Raw genomic sequence first — 17,961 nt, 5'->3', positions numbered from 1 at the left:
TGTATCATAAACACGTACAAATATTATCATTTTGGTTATATGAATATAACATGCAGTGAGAATGCACTTAACATTATAATTAAGAATTCGGAAATTATATTTAAAAAAAAATTAGATGTAACGATATTAGCTGTTGTATTAAACTACCCAAAGTGTCTTTGCACTTTTAAAATTCTATTTAGAGTATTTGTCTGCAAGAATAGATCTTTAAAGTGAGATCTAGAAAGTTTCAAATTTCCAAGATGTTTTATTCAGAGTAAACTGTAGAAAGTTAATTCTTCCAGCCAGTGTCTAAAAACCAGTTAATAGCAGAGAATAATCCGAGCAATTGAGGATAAGAAAGAGCTATTGATTTTGTGTCACCGAAATGGAGGTAGAAAATCTAAGCATTAAATAATGTTCCCGGGACACTTTTCAGTGTGACCAGCAGAAGCAGGAGAGCACAACATATTTAATGATCTGTAGAACATAACCTCCTTGAGGTCAATCATATGTACTTAACCTTTTGGCTTTCCATGTTGTCTGCTTGTCCAACTGGTTTATGAAGTGTATGTTAACATGATTGGGGATTTAGGGCACTGATAACTTGATCTCTCAAAATTCACAGCAGCTACACAGAAATGTTGAACAAATCCAGAGAATATTGCCCTGTTCAGTCTTCTACCAGCAATCACAAGACAGTTTACCTTGTATTCATAGGATACAATCCTTATTAAAAAAAAGTAATCTTTTATAATGTAAATTATTTGAAACACATAGGATAACTGTTAAAAGGTATGTGATATCATTCTTACCCTTAATATGACTTTAGTGGTATACCTTTTGTAGAGGAGTATATTTACAGTATATTCAATATATATGAAGCTATAGATATTTATTTTAAAAAAAATGCAGTAGAGAATTTTGAAACATGACAAGTATTGTGGAGGAGAAACGCTTAGTCACAGGTTAATCAGGTGGGACTAGAAATAAGAAAAATTGCCAAAGTTAGCGTTTATAATATTGAAGTGAATTTAGAGTATTTATGGGTGATGTATCAAGACAAATGTGAACCAAATATGTACGCAAACGGTGTAATTCTCATCTTTGTCTCCGAGTCAATGATCAAGGTCTTTGTTTCAAGATGTGACCCACGACCGCTTGCTTATGATTTTGGTTGTGTCAATAGGAGAAATTAGGGAGTAGATACACATGTAGCAAACCTTACTGTCTTTGGTGTCACTGCCATCAGCTTTCACGGCACCAGAGGATTGATGCTGCATGGGGGGTTCCATTAGGAAACACGAACCGCCGCAGCATAATCGCGGCAGACACTATCTCCGGCGCCACAGACTTTGGCTTCTGTGACCGGAGCCAATGAGTCTTTCTACATCTTTACATGATGCACAGATTATAATGAGATATATCTGCTTTCTCTCACCTTAAACCTTTTTTTCCTCACTGCCCCTCACCTGTGGAACTCCCTCCCACTCAGTATACACCAAGTACCTTCTTTCCCCACCTTTAAGTCAAACCTTAAAACTCACACCTCTAAAATGAAGCATTTCAAAAGCCTACACTCATGGCTAATGTCCCACACCCACAGTCACTCCTACCAACCATTGTGGCCAAGCACTGCCATCTAGTGCACCTATTCCCTGACCTGCTGGCTCTGTAAATTTCCCAGAATACCACTTAGATTGCAAGCTCTCTGGGGCAGGGATTTCCTTTCCTGTTGTCTAATTTAGTTTTTTGCATGTTTTTTGCATGTGTTGTATTATAACTTCCTGTAATGTCTCTTTAGTAACGCACAGTACATTGTGGGTGCCATATAAATAAAGATAAACAGACATATCAAAGTCTAAAAACTTTTTCACCTTGTTTTTTTTTGGTTAAAAAAATGCGAAGTGCGTAAACTTTCCTGGCTAACAATTGACACTACAGAATTTTGTAGGAAACACTTTGGATGCTAAGTATAAAATATTACTTTTGAAAATAAATTGAGAGAGTTCATTGTGTCAAAAAAATACATTTCTCACATTGTATCACTAGTGGCACTTGTTGGTATTTCATTATTTATGTTCTTATTCAGTGTACGGTGTGCGTCACGAGTATACTGACGAATGCATTAAGAATTGTTTGCATCCTGTCGCATCATGTACACCAAGAGAACTATTTTCATCTCTGATGTCATCTTCTCTAGCCCCAAAGGTTCTCTGGTACCCTGCATATGCCTTTTTTGAGTGCCATCATTCTCTACTAGTTTACAAGTAAAGGACGTTGTAATTTGAGATGTATTCTGCAGAGGTTGATCTGTTTAACACTTTCATTGCTGTTGAGAACCCAAGGGACTCGTTTTTTTTTTTCATTTAGGGATTTACGTTCCAAAAAAATAGTCCCATTTCAAACTAACGCAAAACTTCTTTCACAGAATCTCGATGGATGTCTGAATATTTCCAAAATTCCAATTTTTCATTTGATCAACATGATAAATGTGGCTAAATGCACTTGTAATTGTTAAGCTTTTAATTGGTGCTAAGATCTACCATACAAGAGTTTGTCTTTTCATGTTTGGAAGCAAGACAGGTGATGATATGATGAAAGATATGGAAATGTATCCCTATAGGCAAGTGGGAAGAGACTAGCGATGGATGAAAGGGTTATCTGTTCACTATAACAATTACTAACAAGAGAAGCTGCGCTGCTGTGGGGTTCTTGCAATCTCATTAGGCTACGTGCATTGTCTTAATATATGTAACATGAAGGCATTTGGTTAAAAACCATGCATTTAAATGCAAGCCCATGGCAGAGAACACAGAGAAATACACACTTATAAAAAATGGGGTCAAACAGTAATTGGAGGAGAACAGCTTTGTTGTATAGGTATTCAATTTGGAAAAGGGTGATGTTGATCCAAGATCAAACATTACCTCTTCTTTACATTGAACAATGGCGTGTCTGTTTTTTTTATTTTCTATGGGCAACAAACTGTGCACATCGCTTGATAGAAATACAAAATATCAGTTAACTGTATATATATATATATATATATATATATATATATATATATATATATATATATATATATACACATACACATACACAACAACAAAAAAATAATATATATATGTGTGTTAACTGATATTTTGCATATATATCTTGTCAAAAGACAGGCACTCTCTGGACTTTCTGAAGGTGAACAATATTTCTTTTTTCTCCCTATAATACGAAAATAGATCTTTGCTCACTTTCAAGAAATCCTGAGAGTGTCTGTCTTTTCCCTACGAATGCCAAATTTCTACAGTTGCACCTGGCATTTTGACTTTTTAAGCTGAAATACCACCAGGGCACTCACAAAAAACCCCATATTTTTTATGCATGGGTGCACGGCAGAAAGATAAGCGTACATGAAGAAAGGAGCTGGGACTCATAGGTCTTGGTAAAATAGGTGAAGATTTATTAAATGAAGCTTGATGCTTTAGTCATCCGACATTTCTTAAGAACAACAAAGCGCAAGTGATACCAACCCCATAATATAAGTACTCACTGTAGGACCCCAAGTGAAAAAAAATTGGCGTTAAACTTCTGTGTCCAAGATACTTGGGCTGCTGCTAAGCAACAAAAGTGGTGTGTAAACAAACAGTTCTGTAAGTGCTCCTATTTGTATGTCATTACCCAGAATCCCTGGCTGCAGTGGAAGCACTGTATGCTAAGAGATAATGGGGAAAGGCTAGTTTCTGGACCTGTCTGAGACATGTGTTGGCATTTTAATTGCCAAACAAACAGTGAAAAAGTAAAAAATGGGGGAAAGCAAAAGAAAAAAACTCTGTTACATGTAATGAGATAGTATTATATAAAAACAAATTAAATTTAAAAAAAATAGGTTATAGGACGTACCAGAAAGAGAGAATACACGTAAAGATAAAATCAGATTTAGCTTTAGTGAGGACTTGGAGATCATGAAGATAAAACAGATTCAACTATAAATATATTACATTATAACACATTTGGTCAGATAGATGCAACCACACAGATAAATACTGTATCCTTCCCTCAAATTATTTTCTCACTGCCTCAAAGTAGCCGGAAGGGGGCAACGAGTGTTCAAGAAGATGTACAGGTGCAGTTGTGCTGGTAGGTTCAACCCTACATTGTAAGCTTAAACAATATTATATAAAGGGGATGGTCTGATCTATGAGCAAAGGCTAGCTATATTAGATTTGTTTACAATTGAAAATAGGCATCTAAGGGGATGTGATATATATTTGAAAATATATTCAGAGTCAATACAAGATAATTATTCATCCCAAGAGCAGTAAAAATTACCCAGGGTCATCCGGGCATCTCTTGACATCAGAGGAAAGGAGATTTCCTGGCAGGAAAGGAAAGGGTTCTTTACAATAAGGGTAGTTAACATGTTAAATGTATTACCAATGGAGACTGTGACAACAGATACGATAGATATGTTTAAGAAAACGTTAGACATCTTTTTAGAATGGAAATGTATATGGGATATACCAAATAAGTAAACATAGGAACAATGTTGAGAAATCAGAGTGCCATTACTGTAGTCAGGAAGGAATTTATTTCCCGTTATGAGACGTCATTGAATAATGTTTCTCTTTGTTTTATTGTTTTCCTTACTCTTGATCAATATACTGTAAATACAAATGTAGGATGAGTATTTCCGTTTTCTAAATTAACATCGTTTGAACTCGTTGGACATATATCTTTTTTTATCCTCATCTGTAACGATGTAATATACCCAGATAAAGTGGAAAAGTTACTTGCCAACATGCACATGAGGTCAACATGGTAAGTAATTCCTCAACCCCCCAAATATGGAAGGTACCAAAAACCAATGGTGAAGTCAGAGGGTGCTAAGAATACACAGAGATTAAAAAACAGCTGTCATTCAATCCTCAATCTGTCTACCTACAACTGCCAGAAATGGAAGCACTGCAAGAACTTGAAGACAAGTTTGAAAATATTCAATGTGATGCTGTTGGCTTTGGTTAAGTACAAAGAAAAGATGAAGGACTTATTGAGCTCAATAGCGGACACCTTTCATAGAAAATAGAAGAATCAATGGAGTAGTCTTCATCATTAATAATAGATGGAGAAACAACATAGTGGTGTTTGAAAGCTCCATGAAATCTACTAATTTAACAAAAAAGGAAATTGTTATCTCACGATCATTATGGAAGATTTCAATGCAAACATTGGTGCCCAGCAGAAAGATGAAGCATCAGTAACAGGAATGAACATGGATTAGTAGAATTTGTAGGATCTGAAAACTTCTCCATAATGAATTCATTATTTTAAAAAAAAAATCCAAATCGAAAGTGGATATTGAGTGGACCTAATAGAATTAAGAATGAAATTGACTATATCCAAGATAACAAGAAACATGTAATTGAAGACTGCAAAGTCTTTAACTGTTTTGATGCAAGAAGTGATCCATGATTGGTTCATTGCAAATTACATCTCAATACAAAGATGGAAAGAAGAAAATTGATTAAAAACAAGAGAAAAAAAATCTAGATCGAAAACTTCAAGAAGAGCATAGAATTTCAGCTACAGCTGAACAATTGTTTCAGCTTGCTGTGAATGCATGCTACATTAACAAACACATATGGAAAACTTATGAAGATTGCTGTTGATAGCCCAGAAAACACTGGAGGAATCACTAACAAAAAAACAGGATAAGAAATATCAGATAAGCAAAGCAGTTACAGAGAGAACGCTAAGAAATGAAGCAATCCTAAAACGCAAGAATACAAATGGTGGACAGAGCTGTGTGCAAGATGATTAGCTAATTTATACCTGAAAATTTAACTGCGATATGGTGAAGAAGACTATCAAAGATAACAAAAGTTTAAAGAAGATGAAGCAGCAAGATATGATTGGGAAGAAGCAATTTGTCGTACTTAAACAAGACAATGGATCAACAATCAAAGACCATGCATTTATATAAAGAGAGGTGAGGCCTCGAACAAGACCATAAATAACATAGGGAATTATGAGGAAGCCAAAGAGTGAGAATAAATAAACAAACAGTAATGTGTCCTTCCAAGGACAATACAATCCATGAAGAATGGAATGGAAGATGGAAATAAAGTTGAAATCTTAAATGACGAAAATTATCTCCCACTTAATTTAGGGTTCATAGATTATGAAAAAGCATTTGATTCTCTCTACTCTTCAGCCATTTTTAATGCATTAAGAAGACAATGTGTTGAAGAAGCATACATTGATATTATCGGGAACATTTTATGAGAATGCAATATCAGCCATTAGATTACATAAACATTTAATCACAATAAGGATCGGTTGGGGTATGCGACAGGGTGATATAGTGTCACCAAAGCTTTTCACACCAACATTCGGGAAATATTCAAGACACTTAATTGGAAAGATAAAGGAAACACAATGAATGGTGAATACTTGATTCACCTACAATTTTCAGTTTATTTTTGCCAAAAGTCCAGAAGACCTCCTTCATATAAATCCCAGCAAAACCAAAATGATGTTCAACAAATGTGTAAACTCCACAAAGATTTAAATAAGTAGAATAGCACTAGATGGTCAAAAATGATGTCTTCCTTGGCGAGCAAGTATCAATAGATTGGAACTTATTTAAATGAAAATCAACAGGAGGATTAAGATGGGAGGGAGTGCAATTGAAAAAAAACAAGGGAACCTTCCCTGTGCCCCAAGAGGATTGTATTATGCCTGTGCTCATGTATGCATGTGAACCTTGGACCCTAAATGTGAAGATAATTCAGACAACTCAAAGACGTATAGTGAGATATATGCTGGGTATTACCTGAAGGGACAGGAAATAAGAATGAATAGGTTCTAAGCAAACAAAAGAACGGGGACACTATCACACGGGTGAAGAAATTAAATTGGCAGTGGGACGAACATATAGAAACAAGAAATTACCAAAAATAAGATGGGAGGATGAAATTAGAAAATGTGTTGGAGCCACATGGAGAAGTGAGGCTTGAAACCACAGCATCTGGAAGATCATTGGGAAAGCTTTCAACCAGCCGTGGATCGACTTGGGATGAAGATGAGCAGAAGTAAAAAATACCAGCTATGGAAGTTCTTACCGATTAATTTGAAAGTGAGAAGCAGAGGAAGTTCTGCAAATGGGACAATGTATGTTGAGACATTTATATTTTTTACTCTTACATATATAGACAAGATCGTACATCAACAGCATTCCCGAGGAGCAGACCTCCGTATCGGTTGCCGGTATCTCCAGCAAGTGGAAATGTCCCGTGTCACGGCCCATGTGACGCTGGAGAATTAAACTTGCCGGAGATACTGGAACACCATACTGGGAACTCTAACTTGGAAAGCAGTGGGTCCCCAGACCTTAAATTAATGCGGTTAAGGTGAAGAGACCCCTGCTTCAATACTATGACACTAAAATAAAAACAGACCTTAATTATCTTAGTGTTTAACCACTAAGGTAATGAAGGGGTAAAATAGCTGTACCTGGTTTGTTGGTGGTAGAGGAGGTGGGTGAAGGTTATAGTTGCCCCAGTGTGGGTGTTCACTGCCCCTGTCCCACAGTGAAAGTGATTTAGATATATGTTTTGTCAATTTGATGTAGCATTGGGCACCCCTGTCTTTTGTTGTATACATTTGCCACAACCAGTAGCACTCTTTTTTGACATAAATATATATTCATGATGTGGTGGGTGTAGGATTTTGAGCTAGCTGGGAATGTGTTTTAATCAATTTCTGACTGGTAACAGTTGTATGGAGGTAGGTGGCACCTCCCCCCAGAGCTCACTCCTCCTCACCTTTTTAACTTGGGAGGTCTTTTCACTTTGCTGCAAGAACAGGACCTATTATGGTTCTTTCCCCTCATACAGAGGTCAAAGGAAGGGTTCACAGTGTAGTGTAGGACCTGCATTATTGGTAATACATTGACGTTTGGTATGCAGGCTTATAACGCTTTGGCCAAAGGGTTTAACTAAATAACCAAGTAATTATTATTATTATTGAAGTATCTGATCTTTGTACTTATTACCATATATGTTTTGTCAATTTGATGTAGCATTGGGCACCCCAATCTTTTGTTGTACAATCCATATAAATGGGCTGTAAGGTGTCTTCCCGCTTAGCACTGCTTAGTATATATGGGCCAGAGTCAAACATAATTCTGTGAGCACAGCCTGCAGGTGTCCCCCCTATGCCCCACTACAAGCTTAGGATGGCCAAGTTGGTTGCTGTGTTTAAAATTAATTAGACATCTACATGTCTTCTGACTACTTTCACATGGTCATCTTATAGGATGCACTATTCTAGATAATAGGCGTTAACTTTTAATATTCTATAACAGGGGTCTCCAAACCACTGATTGAGCCACTGATTGAGCCACCTGTGCTAAAGCAGGGATATCCATAAAACCTGGCCTGTTGGTGGCCCTTGAGGACTGAGGTTGGAGACCCCTGTTCTATAACCACCCACTACAATTTCATTCCCCTATCACAATATATGAGATGGAGGAAGGATTGCTCAAGAGCCTCTGTCATTCAGATCAGGCAAACATTGGCGGTGCGTTTCATGAATGACAAACGAATGGCAATTCGTTTTTAAGAACATCTAATACACAGAAGGAAATCACAGATGTTCCCATCCTTGTACACTGCCCCACCTCCCCTGCATTGGCTACACAGGTAATTAAAAGTATTAATGTTTCAAGCTCACTGTATCCTATTAGTAATAGTTTTGGAAACAACATTTAATTTATTCACATTCGATATGGTCTGTAAATACCACTATTACATGCATTCTGCTGGCCTTTGATTAGCTATGGATTAATAAAACTTTTATATCTTCTTTGTCAGCCCCATTCTGAACTCTGTTTTTGCATACTGCTACTATTAAATAAATGAATTAGTGTCCAGAAATGTGTCATGCATATTACCTAGCAGCAGGAAGCCTAATACGGTGGTCAGCTCCCCGGGAGCGTTATAAATCCAAACACGCACACTAACCTGCTCGTGTGGACCTATTAAAAGCACGGTGATTTAGTGCGAAGCTGTATTTGTGCTTAACAATGGAATTTCAGTTAATTCAAAACAATGTAAATCATCTCCAATTACAGTATTTGAATATTCACAGCAGCTACACAGAGATATTCACTGCTGCCAAGGAAAAGCAATGCAAAGGTTGACTGGAGTTTATATTCTGGCATCTTCTAGTGTTTAGACCGATATTGGTGTTTTGTAGACTGATATAACTGAGAGTCTCCCAAGAAGATATATAACTGAGTACGATATGAAATGTTAGCATTAATAGTATGTTACAAGCAGCATGCAAAAGGGATATATGCTGAAAAATACACATGGTCAAAATCAAAACTGTGCTGTACGTATTATGCAGATCTAGATGCATATGTATCAGATTTTATCATTGTGGCAAATTATGAGCATTGCTCAGAAAATGATGCAAATAGCATTGCGTTACATTGTGTCAATGTATCAAGGATTTTTTGGCATCAGTTTGCTCCACTTGCGTCAGTTAGTGATTTAAGTGTCATTTTTAGGGGTGGTGTTACTTGGAGCAATGGAATAATAAGACGTAACAAAGTTGTCATCAATATGTTGAAGTAGAGTTGCGTCAATTAAATCGGTCAGGTGGTGTTAACCTATTTTGATCAACGTCAGATGTAGGAAGCTCAAATAACACATGACGCCACTGAAAATGGTTGCTCTCCACTTGATATAGGTTAGCCATTGTTTTACTGTGTTTACAGATGTACAGTGGGCAGATAATGCTTGTGCTGCCAATGGAAACCCGAGGACAGTTAATCTGGGTTACATCTATATCTTTAATCTGAACAGAGGACAAGGTAACCCCAGTGGTGGGTAATCAATACCTCTAAGGAATGAATCGGGATGAGAGAAAGAGACACAGCTTTATTAGCAGTCGCCAGTTGTATAAATCCCCTCAAGCCTCCCCCCAAATAAGTTAGGGAGACATGCCTCTGCTGAAAAAGGAGCACACCTGAGCGATATACTGATGGCTATGCAAAGTATATTTAAATCAGTCCCGTCCCACACTTCCTAAAACTATTCCAACTATGTAAAATTCATAGAAAATATATATAATACACAGTGCACTCAACCTAAATTCTACCATGTGATATTGCAGTGTACTAATAAGTGATAATCTATCTGAATGTGAAAAACTAAGGTGATATAATCCCAAATACAACCATCTAGTGTATGTGGGATGGCAGCCTTAGGACAATACAACAAGTCTATCCAGCGACTTGTAACAACAATATGAACAATTAAACAATAGAGTTCTGGCGCAAATATCATAGAGAATACCAGTCCTTTAGAGGAAATGGGGAGGGTAGAAAAAATGGAATCCTGGTCAGTCCTGTTCACACTGTTTCTTTCTCTTTACAGAGTATTCTCTTGTTCCTATTCTCTGATCTTGGTATTCTGCAAAGAAAAAATACAAAAACAAAAAACTATTGCGCAGTATCCTCTGAGTGATATATACACCTCTTCCCAGCTACTAACTACTTACAGCAAGGCTGTAGGGAATGGACACTGATTGGTATCTTTGCCTCAGGTTCCAGGTAGCCACAGTACACACCGGATCACTCCGCACCACTTTTTGTCCTCAGATATCCATCTGCTTTTGCTAATGTCCCTCTTGTTCTGACTTTTTTCTTTTTCCACTTTCCTCCTCTCTTTCCTCAGAATCCTCTGTTCTTTTTCGCCTTGTTGGACGATGAGTGACCAGTCTCCAAGGATGATTCTCTATCTGGTTCTCCCTGTCTAGAAAGGGGTCCTGATCTCTGCACTGTTCAATGGAGGGTGCTTATTTTTTGTTGACGTCAGGTTTTTTTTTTCTTTGCAGAATACCAAGATCAGAGAATAGGAACAAGAGAATACTCCGTAAAGAGAAAGAAACAGTGTGAACAGGACTGACCTGGATTCCATGTTTTTTACCCTCCCCATTTCCTCTAAAGGACTGGTATTCTCTTTGATATTTGCACCAGGACTCTATTGTTTAATTATTCATATGTCAAATTCATAACAAGCCGAAGGCAAGAACCTAATGATAGGAATCATGTTCGATCAAACAGGCCTAGAACCCACAACCTCTGCTCTTCTAGGCCATAGCATAGCAATGGGAGCTAAATCTGTGGATGGATTGCAGTCCACACTATCTACTAACAGCATCATCCAAGAGATATCTAGTTTGTTGGTTGTATTTGTAACCTTGAAAGAACTGCAAGCACAAAGTAATAATATGTACTGAGGGCTATGAGTTACTGAGGCCAGGTGAGATTAAATAAAATATGATCAGAACATGGGTAACCTCACTCTACTGGGTTAGAGGAAAATGGGTGCCACCTCTGATACTCTAGGGATTATAACTGCGGATTGACAAGCGAGCGCTATTATTATTTGTAGACGAATATTCTTGGTACTATCTGGATGTTACAGTATACATTTTTATCTTATTAGACCAGACCTGTGCAATCTCATTTATATAGATTGTACAGACGGCATTAAACCCCTTTAATTCCATTAAATCCATTTGCAAAGGCTTTTAATGTGGTTCCACACAAGAGGTTAGCGTACAAAATAAATCAGATTGGACTCTGAAAAAATATTTGCACCTGGATTGAAAATATCCGTATTAAACCTCATCGGCCGTTTACCTGGCCAAGTTTCCAGTCTCTCCAAGTCCTTCTGGAGAGAAATTACATCCTGCTCAAATTCTGATACTTTACACAATTTAGTATCATCAGCAAAGATGGAGACTTTGCTCTCTATGCCAACCCCAAGGTCATTAATAAACAAGTTAAACAGCAGGGGTCCCAGTACCGATCCCTGAGATACTCCACTTACAACTTTTGCTCAACCTGAAAAAGTTCAATTTATGACAACTCTGTTGTCTGTCCTTCAACCAGTTTTCAATCTAGGTGTAAATAATTTTCCAGAGTTTACAGATATTACAGCTAGATTGCTCTTTTAGGAGTATACCTCGCAGCACTATTAGGAGGCTAAACCTTACACTAGCCTGTTTTATTAGGAGTTACTATTACTCTGAGTATATACCACTGGGTCTGACTTGTAGGCTAGTATTTTTCCATTACTGTTTGTAATTTTATGTTGTGTACCCTAGCATTCCTTGAGCGCAATTTACGGCTATTATTTGTCTTTTGTCAGTGAACTACTCCATTATTTTAAACTTATTTATTAAAAGTGTATTTTATTACTGATCACCAATTCATTACGTAGGGGCATTGAATGTGAGTGAGAAGGAGAGGAATGGAGGAATGGAGGAGAAGCGGCTGAGTGAGTAAAGACACTGACTGACACTGAGTTTGAAGTAGGGGAACCTGGCTCCTTGTGACCTTGGGCAAGTCACTTTATCTCCCTGTGCCTCAGGCACCAAAAAATAGATTGTAAGCTCCACGAGGTAGGGACTGTGCCTGCAAAATGTCTCTGTAAATTGCTACGTAAAACTAGTAGCGCTATACAATTAATTTGTTATCTGTTTAGTTTATTCTAATTACCTACCCCAGAGGAAACACCTTTCACCTTTCCTCTTATATGTATGAAGTCACATCACAACCTTAATACATATGAAGCTCATTTAAAAAAGGTTTGTGCTCATTTTATTGCACAAAAACTTGGAAACACAAAAAATATATATGTTGTGCATTGGCCCCACATAAAACAACAGCCTCTTTGGCGAAATATCTACATCAGAACATAAGAAATTTAGGGGTCTATGTAACAAGGCAATTTTGGAGAGAACTGGGGCATTTTCTCCTTGCACCTATGTACTGTCCTGTATCAGAGTATTATCACCCTGTCTGCCCCAGCTCACACCTTGGGGAGTGCCAGTAGGAGGAGTTGCGGAAGAGTTACATGGTACACAGATTAGAAATTGATTATCACATTCTGCGTCCCTTTGCACCATTAGTTTTGTCATTTTTGTCCCCAACAAGTTTTCATATATTAAGTGGAGTAAATCTAAAATCCTGCCACTGCATTAATGTCATCGGAGCTGCAGCTTAAAAAGCAAAAAGCTGCAGCTCTAGACAGTACCTGCGACATACAGCGCAACAGGGGGGGAGGGGGGAGGTTATTCCATGCTTCCCAATTGGAGAGAGAGAGAGGAGGGAGAGAGAGTAGGGGAGAGAGATAGAGAGGCAGACACAGAGGAGGGGGGAGAAGAGATAGAGGAGGGCAGGGAGGGAAGAGAGAGGAGTGTGGAGATGAGAAAGAGTACGAGAGGAGAGAGAGGAGAGGGGGCAGGGGGGAGGAGGTGGAGGAGAGGGAGAGGAGGGGCAGGGGCAAGGGAGGAGGAGAGGGGGCCAGGGGGGAGAGTGGGGGAGGGAGGAGAGGGGAAGAGGAGAGGGGGTGAGGGGGGAAGAGAGGAGTCAAGAGAAGGAGGGTCAAGGGGGGAGGAGAGGGGTCAATGGGGAGGAGAGGGAGAGGAGAAGGGAGAAAGGGGGGAGAGGAAGAGAAAGAGCGAGACAGAGAGGAGGGAGGAGAGATAGAGAGGGCAGGGGAAGAAGAGAGAGGAGTGCAGAGAGGAGAAAGAGGATGGGAGGAGAGAGAGGAGGGATGAGATGGAGAGAAGGCATGGGGGGAGGAGAAGGAGAGAGGGGGTTGAGGCATGGGGGGAGGAGAAGGAGAGAGGGGTCGAGGCAAGGAGAGAGGAGAGAGGGGGAGGAGGCAAGGAGAGAGGAGAGAGGGGGAGGAGGCAAGGAGAGAGGAGAGAGGGGGAGGAGGCAAGGAGAGGGAGAGAGGGGGAGGAGGCAAGGAGAGAGGAGAGGGAGGAAATGAGGGAGGAAGCAAGGTGGGAGGAGAGGAGTGAGAGGAGAGGAGTGGGAGGAGAGTGGGGGAGACCAAATTTAGGAGAATCCTAAATGGTGCTTGCATGCATGTCCCCTTAAACCCACCTTGAAACAACTCATGGAGAAACCTATGATACCTGGGAAATAGGCTAGAAGGATAGGTAAATTATGTTTTAAGGAGTCTTTTCCTCTCCAGCAAAACCCTTTTTCAGACTCTGGACGGAGCTAATGCCACCTTTAGGTAAGAAATGAATTAACTTCAGGTTATTTGAAGCTAACGCAAGTTCGTGCTAAAGTAACGTAATGTAAACCCTATGCTAATGAGATAACCGACAGCCATTGTTTTTGCATAGCATTAGCTTAGTGGATACACATTAAACTGAACTTATTTGCCCTGATTTGATGTAGCTTAGTGCATCTGGCCCTAGGGGACACACATTCAAAATGCTTCTCAGCATCAACGTGATGGCAAAAATGCAACACACATGTTGTGGCCATTTAGGTTGACATTGCATTCTGTATTGCATAATACATACATGGCTATGCTGACATTGCAAACTAATAGAAAATGCTGAACGATCAAGAAAATATGGTAATCTGGAGAGAGGAGTTTATCATTTAAAGAACAAGAATAATATAAATGCTTTTTATTTTTGTTGCCATTATTTGAATAACTACAATGCTTACAGATTATTTTATTTATATACACGTAATAATTAGCATTGACTTCTAACTGAAACACTGGCTCTTTGTTGCAAGATTTTCATGGGCTGTCTATCATGGACGGCAGATTTAAAAACACGTTGAAGAAGAATAATTAAACTGCGCACAATGATATACACACAAAGAATGGTAAACACAATAGAAGAAAGAATGCTGCATATATTAGATGTCCACTATGTTGGGCGATGGGGTTTAATCATTGACCAGGAGTTCTCAGTGTACACGTTTTCTCCCCAGTGCTGACTGGAGTCTTTAGCTTTCTAGCAATGATCCTCATCATATGCAAGGAATTACTTTTCACAGGGTGTTTTACTCTATTCATTCATTCATCTTGATTGATTGATAATTAGAGCTGACAAAGAACAGATCAACACAAGCTACCACAAAAAAAACATCTGGGCCTCACTCTAATAAGAATGCCCCAGATCCTCTTTAGTGCTAATTGCACAGTATGCAGAAGAGCGTATTCACAGTTGTCTTTGCAAACGGCACAAATTAACACATCATAAACCACTGAAGTGGTACAATATGCTTCTTCAGAGATTGTATGTGTTAGTGTGTACCAGGTTATCAGTGCTTAAATGTGTAAGACTGTTATGAACTTCCCAAGCATGACAGGTCCTTTTCAAACAAACATAGTGTAGACTCATTAAGTAGCTCTGTCAGCATTCAAATTAATAAAGTGGTGGCAGCTCGATGTCAGTGTTTCCAAACCTTTTAATAAACAGAGCTTGCCAATGTATCGCAGACTTCACAGTGCCCATGAATAATCAGTTCTCTGCACCGTTCGCCTGAAAAACTGCATAGCAACAACACTGAGGCCATCTGAATATTGCAATCAACATGCAAGGATAAATGTGCTAAGCGGGATTTTATTGGTTAAAGAGTAGCACATAAATATCACTGCTGTAAACATGAGCAAAGAAAGATAATGCAGAAAATGTCAAGTGTGATATCACACTCGCTGGATTGTCTAAATGTGCGTCAATCTGACCAGTCAACAGAAATTAAAATCGCGCTAAAAAATATATCCATCCCTCAAAATAATGACTGGTGGTAAGTATTGAGAGTATGTGTGTTACAAAAAAAGAGATAATAAAGTAGTCATCAGAGGAAGAGGACACCAGTAAGGCTGCGGTCAGGCAGGGAGCAGGCGCGCTGGCGCTTGTGTGCAGCGCCCTGCTCGGCCAGGCGATTTGTGGCTGGCTAGGTGCACGCTCGTCTGGGGGCGCGGCCACGACATCACGGAGCTGGTTCGGCCTCATTGGGCGAACCGCTCACGTGACGCGCTTGCTAGCAGCAAAATGAAATTTGCTTGCTCTGCAAGCAGCTAAGCGCCGAGCAGGCGCTTGCTCACGCTGCCACACATATTACCTCAATGTATTTAATCGCGGCCAGTGTGAGCGCGCCCGCCCGCCAGCTCAGCACCACCCTGGCCGAGGCCTTAGCCTGCTGAATACAATTTTCTGCACCCTACTTGACATGCGAATAGGAGTTTGTTGTAGTGCATTGCTACAGTTTCTGCGTACATTGGCGTCAAATATACAGTAAGAGAGTTTCCTACATGTGATGCTAATGTGTACCCAGAAAGGTTTATTACTATTCAGGCATGTCTGATTTTTTTTTGCACTTAAATTCATAATAAAAAAGGGATTCACAGATATGTGGAGTCTGATACATCTCATTTTAATCTCTGTGCGTCATGTCCCTCACTCTTCCTATTGACTCTCCCTATATCCCAAACTGACACACACAGCGCAAAACTTGTAGCAAAAACCTTGATAGATTGATACAAAGAGATGCCAGATAAAAATAATAGAATTTGTGAAAACCGTGCTCCAAATTTCCCTTGATATATTGCCAAGACAATGCTGGTTTAAAAAAAAACAAATTTATTTTGCACTGGTTTTGCAGCTGAGACATGTAAGTAAACACCGTCCTCCCATATATTTGCAGGTGTCAGCCAACATTACCAGGATAGAGAATGGCACAAGTTTGAGAATACTGGACTCGTCAACAATGAGCAAAATCGTAAATATTCAACATAATTCATTGGCTATTAAAAATCCCTCTCATCTCCCTTGAACACTTAATATCGCAGAACTGTCGAAATTGCGAACACCACGTGAGTATAAAACTTTTACAGACAGTGAGTAAAAAAAGTGACAAAAACCCTCCACAGGAAAGCAAATATGCAACTATAGCTGTATGCTCCTCTGCATGTCTTAGGCAGGTCTGCAACCCCGCCTTTCCCATTATCACCCAGCATACAGCACTTCCACTGCAGCAAGGGATTCTGGGAAATGACATGCAAATGAGCACACAGTGTCACTTTTTGCCTCAATAACCATTTTTAACATGGTTCCCTATAGGCTTAAGCTTGCTGCAAATATAGCTGTATGCTCATCTGCATGTCTTAGGCAGGTCTGCAACCCCGCCTTTCCCCATTATCACCCAGCATACAGCACTTCCACTGCAGCAAGGGATTCTGGGAAATGACATGCAAATGAGCACACAGTGTCACTTTTTGCCTCAAAAACCATTTTTAACATGGTTCCCTTAGGCTTAAGCTTGCTGCATGGTCACAGCTTTGAGCACAGCCAGGGTTAAGGTGCATACCCAGAAAACCACCCACAGACAGCTGTTTCGACCTTAATGGGTCTCAGTGGAAGTGCTGTATGCTGGGTGATAATGGGGAAAGGCGGGGTTGCAGACCTGCCTAAGACATGCAGATGAGCATACAGTTGTATTTGCATATTTGCTTTCCTGTGGAGGGTTTTTGTCACTTTTTTTACTCACCATAACTTAACTCAGTATTATATATATATATATATATATATATATATATATATATATATATATATATATATATATATATATATATATATATATATATATAAAATCAAAAAATAAATAGATGATACCGTTCTGTGGCTAACGAAATGCTTTTATTTGTGCGAGCTTTCGAGATACACTGATCTCTTCTTCCGGCGATGTTACAATGAATGAAGCAAGCAAAAGGTATACTTAAAAATAGTGTCTCTTGGAATGTTATCTGTGCTGGTCCTTCCCCCGGTGTGTATGTGTTTTATGGCTAGAGGTGTCAAAAGGTTCCTGAAAGCAAGTGAAGAAAGAGTGTGTATGTGTATCAGTGTGAATAAAAATTAATGGAGAGCCCACAGTATATACAGTGCTTTACAAAAAGTGTGTGTGGAGTGGGAGTGGATATAAATGGTGTGGGTGGGTGTGGAAATGTGAGAGATTGTAGCACAACTAAAAGTGTGTGTGGATACTTTGTGGTCCCTATTGGTGTATAGGGATGGAAAAACAAGGAGTATTAGTATGTGTGAGAGACAGCTGTGTGTGCATACATATAGCACAGTATGTACAGA

This window comes from Ascaphus truei, chromosome 18, assembly GCF_040206685.1.
Source record: "Ascaphus truei isolate aAscTru1 chromosome 18, aAscTru1.hap1, whole genome shotgun sequence".
Taxonomy (NCBI): Eukaryota; Metazoa; Chordata; class Amphibia; order Anura; family Ascaphidae; genus Ascaphus; species Ascaphus truei.
Note: the sequence above shows the minus strand (reverse complement) of the source record.